General features: G+C 44.3%; 1 pseudogene; it reads right to left on the reverse strand.

Annotated features, from left to right (window-relative positions):
• Positions 1 to 8,480: 8,480 nt before the first annotated feature.
• On the reverse strand, positions 8,481 to 8,842 carry LOC114166127 (annotated as a pseudogene).
• Between the last annotated feature and the right edge of the window lie 875 nt (positions 8,843 to 9,717).

Raw genomic sequence — 9,717 nt, forward strand, 5'->3', positions numbered from 1 at the left:
CGTTTTTAAGAATCATGTATTTTGTAATGATGGTGTCGATTGGTATGAGTTGTTGTTTTGGCGGGAAGGGGTTTTCGTCGTTTGGGATTCTGGCCTATAAATACAGATTTCAAAACGAGTGAGGGGTTACTTGGTTCATTTGCCAGAGTTTTGTATTCAGATATCTTGTGTGCATTTTACTATCCGACTAGTTCCCAATTTTAGTCGACATCTTTCCGTAAACACGAAAAAGGTATGTCTAGTAGCGATAGTATATCGTTGTCCACATCTAGTAGTGAGAGTATGGGGTCGGAGAGGAGTAGAGATAGGCAAGTAGATGAAGAGGGTACTAGTTGTGGAGGTATGATAAGTGGGATTCCCATGGAGACAATGAGGGAGGTTCGAGAAGATCCCCCTGAAGAGTTGGCCGAAAGTGACTGGCCGGCCAAAGGCGGTTACGGGTGAGTGGCTGCCGATGTCCGTAATCAATCATCTTTGTTCCGATGGTCTCGTTTATTGAACTCCTGGCTGAACTGTACGCCTGTCATCTCGAATGGGGTAAGCGGTGATATCGTTTCCCTGGAGAGGGTTAGCACTGTTGACCGTGTATGTCACGGGCAGGAGGGGGCCGCGGAGAAGTTCTTCTATATGTACATGTGTCACTTTTCGCAGCTACATGTACGGCTACCGTTTGATGCTTTTACTATGGGTGTGTTGCGTGCATTGAACGTGGCACCTACACAGTTGCACCCGAATAGTTGGGCTTACTTGCAAGCCTTTCGCATCTTGTGCCAATCTTTATACTTGGAGCCTTCTCCTTACGCCTTCCTATACTTTTATGACACCAGACCCCGGCAGGCGACTACTTGGCTGTCTCTGATCAGTCGTCCTAGTATCAGCAGACTGGACGCATTCTTCCAGTCTTTCAAGCACTTCAATGACGGATACTTCAAAGTGGTGGTGAAGGGAGAAGGCAAGCCTTATTTCTTGAATGCAGATGGGAGTACAAAATTCCCATTTAGCTAGACGGTTACCCCTTCTCGGTATTAGGATATGGGGATGGATGAGTTATCGGCGGGGGATAAGGAGGTGGTGGAGATCCTAATGAAGTTTGTTGATAAGTTGCCCACTAAGGGCTTAGTTAGAGTTTATAATTCGGTGCATCCGATTATAGATATTGAAGGTATGTGTTTGTTACTTAAACTGTGTTAATGATTCTAAGTTGTTTTAATCCGGGGTTTAATATATTATTGTAGGGCACATGGCGCAATCTGGGAAGAAGAACTTGGCGCTCTTTCAGTCGCTGAGGAAGGAGATGGCCGCTAAGGCTAAGGCAGCGGGAAAAGTTGACATTCCCAATCTGCAAGAGTCTGTGGTAGAAGTACATGTTCATGGTGGGACGAAAAGGAAAGCCGAGTTGCCGCCTCGTCCCAGCAAGAGGAAGGACGTGAAGAAAGTGAGGGCGGTCTTGCTCGGGGCAGGGTCGGCCAGTGGGGCAGAGTCGGCTAGTGGGGAGAAAGGGCTGAAGTATGGTTTGATCGAGTTGCCGGAAGTATCTGTGAGGAAGGATATTGCGATCAACCTCCCAGATACCATTATAAATTCTATTGATAGTATGGAGGCTGATCATATTGTGAGGACGATGGTGGAGTTTGGAAGCAAAGCCTTGATACTAAGCCGCCGTGTGGGGTCATTATATCGAAGGGAGTTGAAGGAGGGAGGTCGGGAAAAGGTGGAGGAGTTACATGGAAAAGTCGACAAGTTTGAGGAAGAGAGGGCGGCGTGGAAGAAGGAAATGGAGGGTTGGGAGGAAGAGAGAAAAAGGTTGGCAACTTGGAGGGTTCGCTGTTTGGACACAGAGGGAAAGTTGAAGAAGAAAATAGAAGAGTTGGAGGAAGATTATAAGGAGTTAAAAGACAATTATGAAGGTGCTACAGGTGAGCTTGATGACTTGAAGAACTACATTATATACATTACTTTACATTGGTATATTCTTGCACTGTTGTTAAATGCGATTATGGTTCTGTATGTAATTGTGTATGATGGATTTTGATGATTTGTGCTGTATGTATGGCGCGTTCGATTGTATGTTAAGGGTGATCGACCCAGGTCGCTTACATGTGGTAAGGGTGGGGAACTTAAACGAATTAAGCACAAATTAAGGGTGTTCGACCCAGGCCGCTTACTTGTGGTAAGGGTGAGGAACTTAAACGAATTAAGTACAAGTTAAGGGTGTTCGACCCAGGCTGCTTAATTGTGGTAAGGGTGGGGAACTTAAACGAATATGAGAGTAAAAATGTAGAAAAGTTGTATAGTTGAGAACCCTTCATTTTATTTATTGAATATGGGGTGCCTCGTTAAAACCTCCTTGGCCAAAACCCTCCTTAGGGAAAAAAGACCAAGTGAGGAAAAAAAGTACACCCAGGGTTACAAGTATTGGTTCAACTACAGTATACACTCAGCTAAAGTAGAATTTGAGGTGAGATACATTCCAAGTGTTGGGAATCTCTTCCCCAGATAAGTGTTACAAGCGATAAGCTCTTCCTCCTGCGTCTTCGCGTATGCAGTATGGGCCGTCCCAATTGGCGAAGAACTTGCCATCCTTCTTTCTAGCACTGCTGGCCATTCTCCATACCAAGTCCCCGATGGTGAATGATCGCAGACATATGTTTGCGTTATACTTTCTGCCAGCTCTTCGTTTGGCAACTAAGTTTCGTATCTGGGCTTTTTCTTTGAGTTCGGGTAGGAGGTCGAGATGGGTGGCCATGTTTTGGTGGTTATGGGTTGGGTCGTACAGTTCTCGGTGCAGGGATGGTTCGACAATTTCAACTGGTATCATGGCGTCTGCACCGTAAACTAGGCTGAAAGGGGATTCGTTTGTTGCTGATTGAGGGGTGTACCTATAAGTCCATAGCACTTCTACTAACTCTTCGGGCCATCGGCCTTTGGCGCTATCTAATCATTTGCGCAGTTCCATTAGGATAACCTTGTTGGCCGCCTCTGCTTGTCCATTAGTTTATGGGTGTTCTACAGAACTTGTAATGTGTTTGATATCCAGGCCAGTGTAGAATTTGGCTAGCTCCTTATCTATAAATTGTCGGCCATTGTCGGTGATGATGGTGTGTGGGATGCCATATCTGCATACAATATCCTTCCAAACAAACTGCTGAACCTGCTGGGTCGTGATAGTGGTTAGTAGTTTGGCTTCTATCCATTTGGTGAAGTAGTCGACGGCTACAATCAAAAATTTCACTTGTCCCTTGCCGGGTGAGAAGGGGCCAAGGATGTCCATTCCCCATTTTGCGAAGGGCCATGAGGATATTATATGATGGAGTTGTTCTTGCTTCTGGTGGATGAGGTTGCCATGTTTTTGGCATGGTTTGCACTTTCTGACATAGTCCTAGCAGTCTGCTTCTATGGTCGGCTAGAAGTACCCGACTCTAAGAACTCTAGTGGCCATGGTGCGTGCATCGAAATGGTAGCCGCAAATGCCTTTGTGTAGCTCTTTAATAATATATTGTGCTTGTTCTACCGTGACACATTTGAGGAGGGGTTGGTCGTACCCGCGTTTGTAAAGGTCATCGCCTATCATGGTATACCTAGCGGCCTTAGCCAACCAAGTTTTGTCTGCATCCAGTGGAGGGTTGCCGATTTTTAGGTATTGGATATAGGGGGTGGTCCAGTTATGGTTTTGGGGGGAGCGATGCTGTCCGTTGAGGTGTGGGTTAGGTTTTGACAAGTATGTGTTATAGAGGGTGTAGATAGTGTTTGCTGCAACAGGGATCAGTGGCGGCTTTTTAATTTGGTGCTGGCTAATTTAGAGAGGATGTCAGCTCTGATGTTGTCAATTCTTGGGATGTGTTCAATGCAGACTCGCTCAAAAGCGGATTGAATGACTGTTCGGACCAGATGGTAATATTGTAGAAGGATGGGGTCTTTAATCTGGAATTCATCATTTAGGTGCCCTACAGTGAGTTTGGAGTCGGTTTTGCATGTTAGCGTCTTGACACCTACTTCGCGGGCAAGGGAAAGGCCAGCGAGGATAACTTCGTATTCGGCCTGGTTGTTTGACGTTTTGAAGGCAAAGTGCGATGAGGATGTCGTTGGGTCCTTCTAACACAATGCCAGCACCGACACCTTTTGGGTTTGAGGAACCGTCTACATGAAGTGTCCACTGGTCCTCTGTGGGTGTGTGCTGGAGGTCGTTGACAAAATCTAAGAGACATTGAGCTTTAATGGGGCCATGGGATTCGTAGCGAATGTTGAATTCTGACAACTCGACGGCCCAGGATGACATCCGTCTGGCTAGATCTGGTTTTTGCAAAATTTTTTGAATTGGGTAGTCGGTTTTGACGGTGATGCTGTGGTTTTGGAAGTATGAGCGTAAGCGGCGAGCTGCGTGGACTAAAGATAAGACCAATTTCTCCACCATTTGATATCTGGTTTCGGGATCCTGCAGCGTCCTGCTAACGAAGTAGACAGGATGCTGCGTGCCTTCTATTTCTTGGACAAGCGCGGCGCTGACGGTGTAGTCGGTGGCTGTGATGTATACGAGGAGGGGTTGGTGGGTGTCCGGCTTGTAGAGGATAGGTGGTGAGGTGAGGGTGGTTTTCAGTTTTTGAAAGATTTGTTCACAATCATCAGTCCACATGAACCGGGTGGATTTCTTTAGGAGTTGGGCTATGGGTTGGGTTTGTTCGGCCAGTTTGGGTAGGAAGCAAGAAATGGCTGTGAGGTGGCCTATGAGACGTTAGACCTCCTTGATGGTAGTGAGACTGCGCATCTCGATAATGGCCTTGCATTTTTCGGGATTGGCTTCTATGTCGCGCTGGGTTAACATAAAACCAAGGAATTTACCCCGGTCGACACCGAATACACACTTGTCTGGGTTGAGGCGGAGGTTGTACTGGTGTAGCGCTGAGAAGACTGTCGAGAGATCCTCGGCATGTTGGTGGTGGCTTGGGTACTTGACAACCATGTCGTCAACATATACTTCGACACATTGTCCCATTAGGTGACTAAAAACCTTGTCTATTAGCCGTTGGTAGGTCGTTCCGGCGTTCTTGAGACCAAAAGGCATAACTTTATAGAAGTAGTTGGCATCGTCCGTGATGAAGGCAATTTTGTTCATGTCAGATACGACCATGGTAATTTGGTTGTATCCGGAATATGCGTCCAAAAAACTAAGCACCTTATTCCCTGCCGCACCGTCAACAAGTCGATTGATATTGGGTAAGGGGTAGGCATCACGAGAGCAGGCCTTGTTCAGATCCGTGTAGTCTACACACATCCGCCATTTGCCATTGGCTTTCTTCACCATGACTACGTTAGAAAGCCAAGTGGTGTACTGAGCTTCTTCTATGAATCTTGCGTTCAGTAACTTGTCGGCTTCAGTCTTAGCTGCTAGTCGGCGCTCTTCGCCAAGTTTACATTTTTTCTGGGATACGTAGCGGGCTTCTTTGTAGATGGATAGCTTGTGGGATGCCACTAGAGGGTCCACCCCAGGTAGATCAGCGGCTGACCAGGCGAAAAGGTTTGTGTTGCTGGTGAGGATGGGTGTGATGATGACACGCTCGTTAGAGTTCAAACCAGTGCCTAGGTTGATAGAGTGACCGTTGGGAAGCTCTAGGGGGGAGGTCTCCTCAACTGGTTCTAGATGAACATCCTGGCCTACTCTAGGGTCTAGATCTTCGCCTGACAGGGCGATGCCGGATCCAGGAGGTCGCTCAATGTGGTTGGTTTGTTGAATTGGGAGTTGTGGGCGTAGACTGGCCATGTAGCATTCGCGTGCCAAGCGTTAGTCGCAGTGGATGGTGAGGATGTCACCGGAAGGGGAAGGGAACTTCATGGCCAAGTGAGGGGTGAAGACGACAGCGCCAAGGGTGTTGAGGAAAGGACGACCTAGGAGGACGTTGTAGGATGTTGGCGCGTCGACGATAAGAAAACGTATTGGAATGGTTTTGGTTTTGGTGCCATCGCGGAAAATGATGTGGAGGTCGATGTAACCGCGGGTGGATACTTGTTCGCCAGAAACACCATAGATTGGTTCGTCATACGGGACCATAGTTGTGTCCGGAAGTTGGAGTTTTTGGTATGTGGCCCAATTGAGGATGTCAACGGAGCCGCCTTGGTCAACAAGGACTTTCTTAACAGCGTAGTTTTCGATTTCAACAGTGATGACCATGGGGTCATCTTGTTGATGGTCGAGGCCATGAAAGTCGTCATCTGTGAAGATGATGGGAGGCATGCGGCGTCTGTGGTGGGAATGGTGATATGGTTGATGGATTGGATATGGCGGAGGTGTCTCTTTCTGGCAGAAGAAGTGGATCCTGTTGGGTATCAGAGTACTAGCACAAGTACTCACAACTAAAATACAAGATGAAAATAAAGGAACAAAAATAGATAATAGGCAACAAATATAATTTATTCAAGAAAAGGAAAAATTACATATCATTCTCTCTAATCTCAAGGAGAAAACAATGACAACCCCTCTCTTAGAAATAGAAAAAACTAATACAAGGAGAAACTAACCTTCTCTCTTAGAGGAGAAACTAATATTCTCTCTTAATTCTTCTCTCAAGCAAATAAAGTAAAAGGAATAAGATGAGAGAGACTTTGGATGATTTCCTAAGGAAACACTGGTCTTCTTTTATAACATTAAAAGTAAGCCCCAAAGTAAGTTCCTGTCGACGTGGGACTTCTTTTCTCACAATCTCCCACTTGAAGATTTTGATGAAATTAATCAAATCTTCACACCATGCTTTATTCTCCGCCTTCATGTTGCTTGTTCTTCTTATAGACTTCAGTAGGATCGAATCCACGTAGACTTCATTGACACATAATTCTGATCCTCCAAAACACAATGCAACACTCTTGTCAATACTTCACTGCTCTCCACCAAACTCGCCATGAACCTACTAACCACTCCCACTGCTTGTGCAATGTCTGGTCTTGTACACATCATAACATTCATAAGGCTGTCCACCACCGATGCACTCGGTACTCGAGACTTCTCCATCCTCTCTGCTTCACTGCTAGGACTCATACGTGAGGAACAATTGATAGAAAGTGGGGTAGAAATTGGCTTGCAATCTTGCATGTTGAAGCGCCGCAAGATTATCAGTAAGTATTTCTTCTGAGAAAGCCAAACCTTCCTATCTTTTTGTCTCGGTGAATTTGCATCCCTGAAATCCTTGTTTGCTGGCTCCAAGTCCTTCTTCTACTCCCTAGCCAATTGTGCCTTCAATTCTTGGATTTGAACTTTGTTGGGGCCTACCTCCAACATGTCATCCACATACAACATCAATGGTCTAAACACCCAGTCTGTTGTACAGAGGCTTATGAAGGAATCAAATCTCTGGTACGAACACCTGAGCGCCCTCTTTAAACCGTACTGAGATTTGTTCAACCATGCAAACCAAGTTTTCTTGTTCTTTAACGCCTTCTGGTTGGAGCATCATTTCATTTCTGCTTAACAATAACCTTGTGGGTAGTGGGACCCACAGGTGGTACCCCTTCACATTGTTAGCATAGCCCAAGCACTTAATTTTCCCCAGTTTCAAGCTTTACTCGTGCTTTGGATTCCTTGAACTGGTAATAACACATTTGACTTCCTCTTGATGTAGTACACCCACAATCTCCTGGAGTAAACTTTGATTCTCCTAGTGATAACTCTGGTGATTCCTTTACATCAAAATAAACCAAGTCTTCTTGTGTTTTCCTTTTTCTGGTAGTCAAACTAGCAATCTGCGATCTATGACTATGTTTGTTGGCTTACCACATAGTGCTCGCATAGAGGTAAAACAACCTTCTTGAGCCCGAGTAAGAGATTACGTTCCGCCTGGATTTGCAAATTTTGCTCTGACATATACCCAAGTTTACGATGTCACATCAACATCGCTTCTTCTTGACTTGTCGATGCAACCATTGTATTAGCTTCCTGCAACGTATCTCCCAAAAGCACATACACATCTGCCATGATCTTCTGAGCTTTCATGACTTACCAGATCTCTCCTCTTCTTCACAGAATATCTTCGTCCTCCAAGGTATTTGCCATACAACCTTGTGAGGTTGATGCCTCAAAGTTCTTTCCTCCATTCTTCAAATGCCAACAATCTTTCTTCACATGCATTCTTTTGCCACAATGGTAGCATTTGAGATGCTTCTTACTTTGATATCTATCATGAGACTGACTCCCACTAGATCCACGTTCTATTGATCTACCTTTCGTCATCACCAAAGCTTCTATTTGCCTTGCACTTTCCACCATTTTGTTCTTTCGCCTGGATTCTTCTTCAAGAACAGCTCCGGCAACATCCTCAAAGTGTAAGAGGTCAACAACGTTGTAATTTGTAATGTTGATGACAAGCTGATCATACGAATCAGATAAACTCTGTAGTAGAAGCTCTGCACGTTCATTTTCAATTATGTTGAAATCTGCCGCTGAAAGTTGGGCAAACAACGTATTTAGATTGTTTATGTGGTCTGTCACCGATGTGGACTCATTCATTCGAAGAGTATAGAGTTTTCTCTTCAAGAATATTCTTGTGTGAAGTGACTTAACCTCATACAGGCTTGTGAGAGTATCCCAAATCTCCTTCGCTGTAGTCTTCTCCGCAATGCTGGATAAAACCGCATCTGCCAATGCTAAGTGAAAATTTGCTATAGCATTGTTATCTATTTCCTTCCACTTTTTATCTGTAATGCCCACATGTTTTTCTTCAATTGCTTCTAGACAATTGTCCTTTCTCAAAATTGCCTTCATCTTCAGTTTCCACAATGAGAAATTTTTCCCATTGAACCTCTCTATCTCGTATCTTGTTGTCATGGCTTTAAAACCGACTTATGCACTTCTCACTATGAATAGTACTTTCTACTAGAACAATGGAGGCAGAACGTGAACCAGTGCACTAGGTAATTCCCAGGAAAGAGAGGTGGGTCACTAATGGACACGCTTAAGTACCAAGTCTTTCCTAGCCAGAATTTTCCTAGACATGCACTTTCACACTACCACACTTTATCCACTATCACAGTACTATTCTAATGACAATAGTAGCGGAATATAATCATACGAACCAACAGCTTTGATACCACTGTTGGGTATCAGAGTACTAGCACAAGTACTCACAACTAAAATACAAGATGAAAATAAAGGAACAAAAATAGATAATAGGCAACAAATATAATTTATTCAAGAAAAGGAAAAATTACATATCATTCTCTCTAATCTCAAGGAGAAAACATTGACAACCCCTCTCTTGGAAATAGAAAAAACTAATACAAGGAGAACCTTAAAGGAGAAACTAACCTTCTCTCTTAGAGGAGAAACTAATATTCTCTCTTAATTCTTCTCTCAAGCATATAAAGTAAAAGGAATAAGATGAGAGAGACTTTGGGATGATTTCCTAAGGAAACACTAGTCTTCTTTTATAACATTAAAAGTAAGCCCCAAAGTAAGTTCTCGTCGATGTGGGACTTCTTTTCTCACAATCCTCCACTAGCGAAGCCACCAGAGATGGTGTTGATGGTGCCACGTTGGGGAGGGTCGGCAGGTGTTAAGACTTTGGCAAGTGTACCAAGTCGCGCAAGTAGTAACCGGTAAGACCGGGATATCGTTTCCCAGGAGACTCGTGTATACTAAATATTTGCATAATTAGTGACTAATTTAAACTAATGAATAAATTCATAATTTGGATTTTTGTATGAAATTAAATTTTGCATAAATAATTAAAATTGAAC

The sequence above is a fragment of the Vigna unguiculata genome, chromosome 10 (genome assembly GCF_004118075.2).
Source record: "Vigna unguiculata cultivar IT97K-499-35 chromosome 10, ASM411807v1, whole genome shotgun sequence".
NCBI lineage: Eukaryota > Viridiplantae > Streptophyta > Magnoliopsida > Fabales > Fabaceae > Vigna > Vigna unguiculata.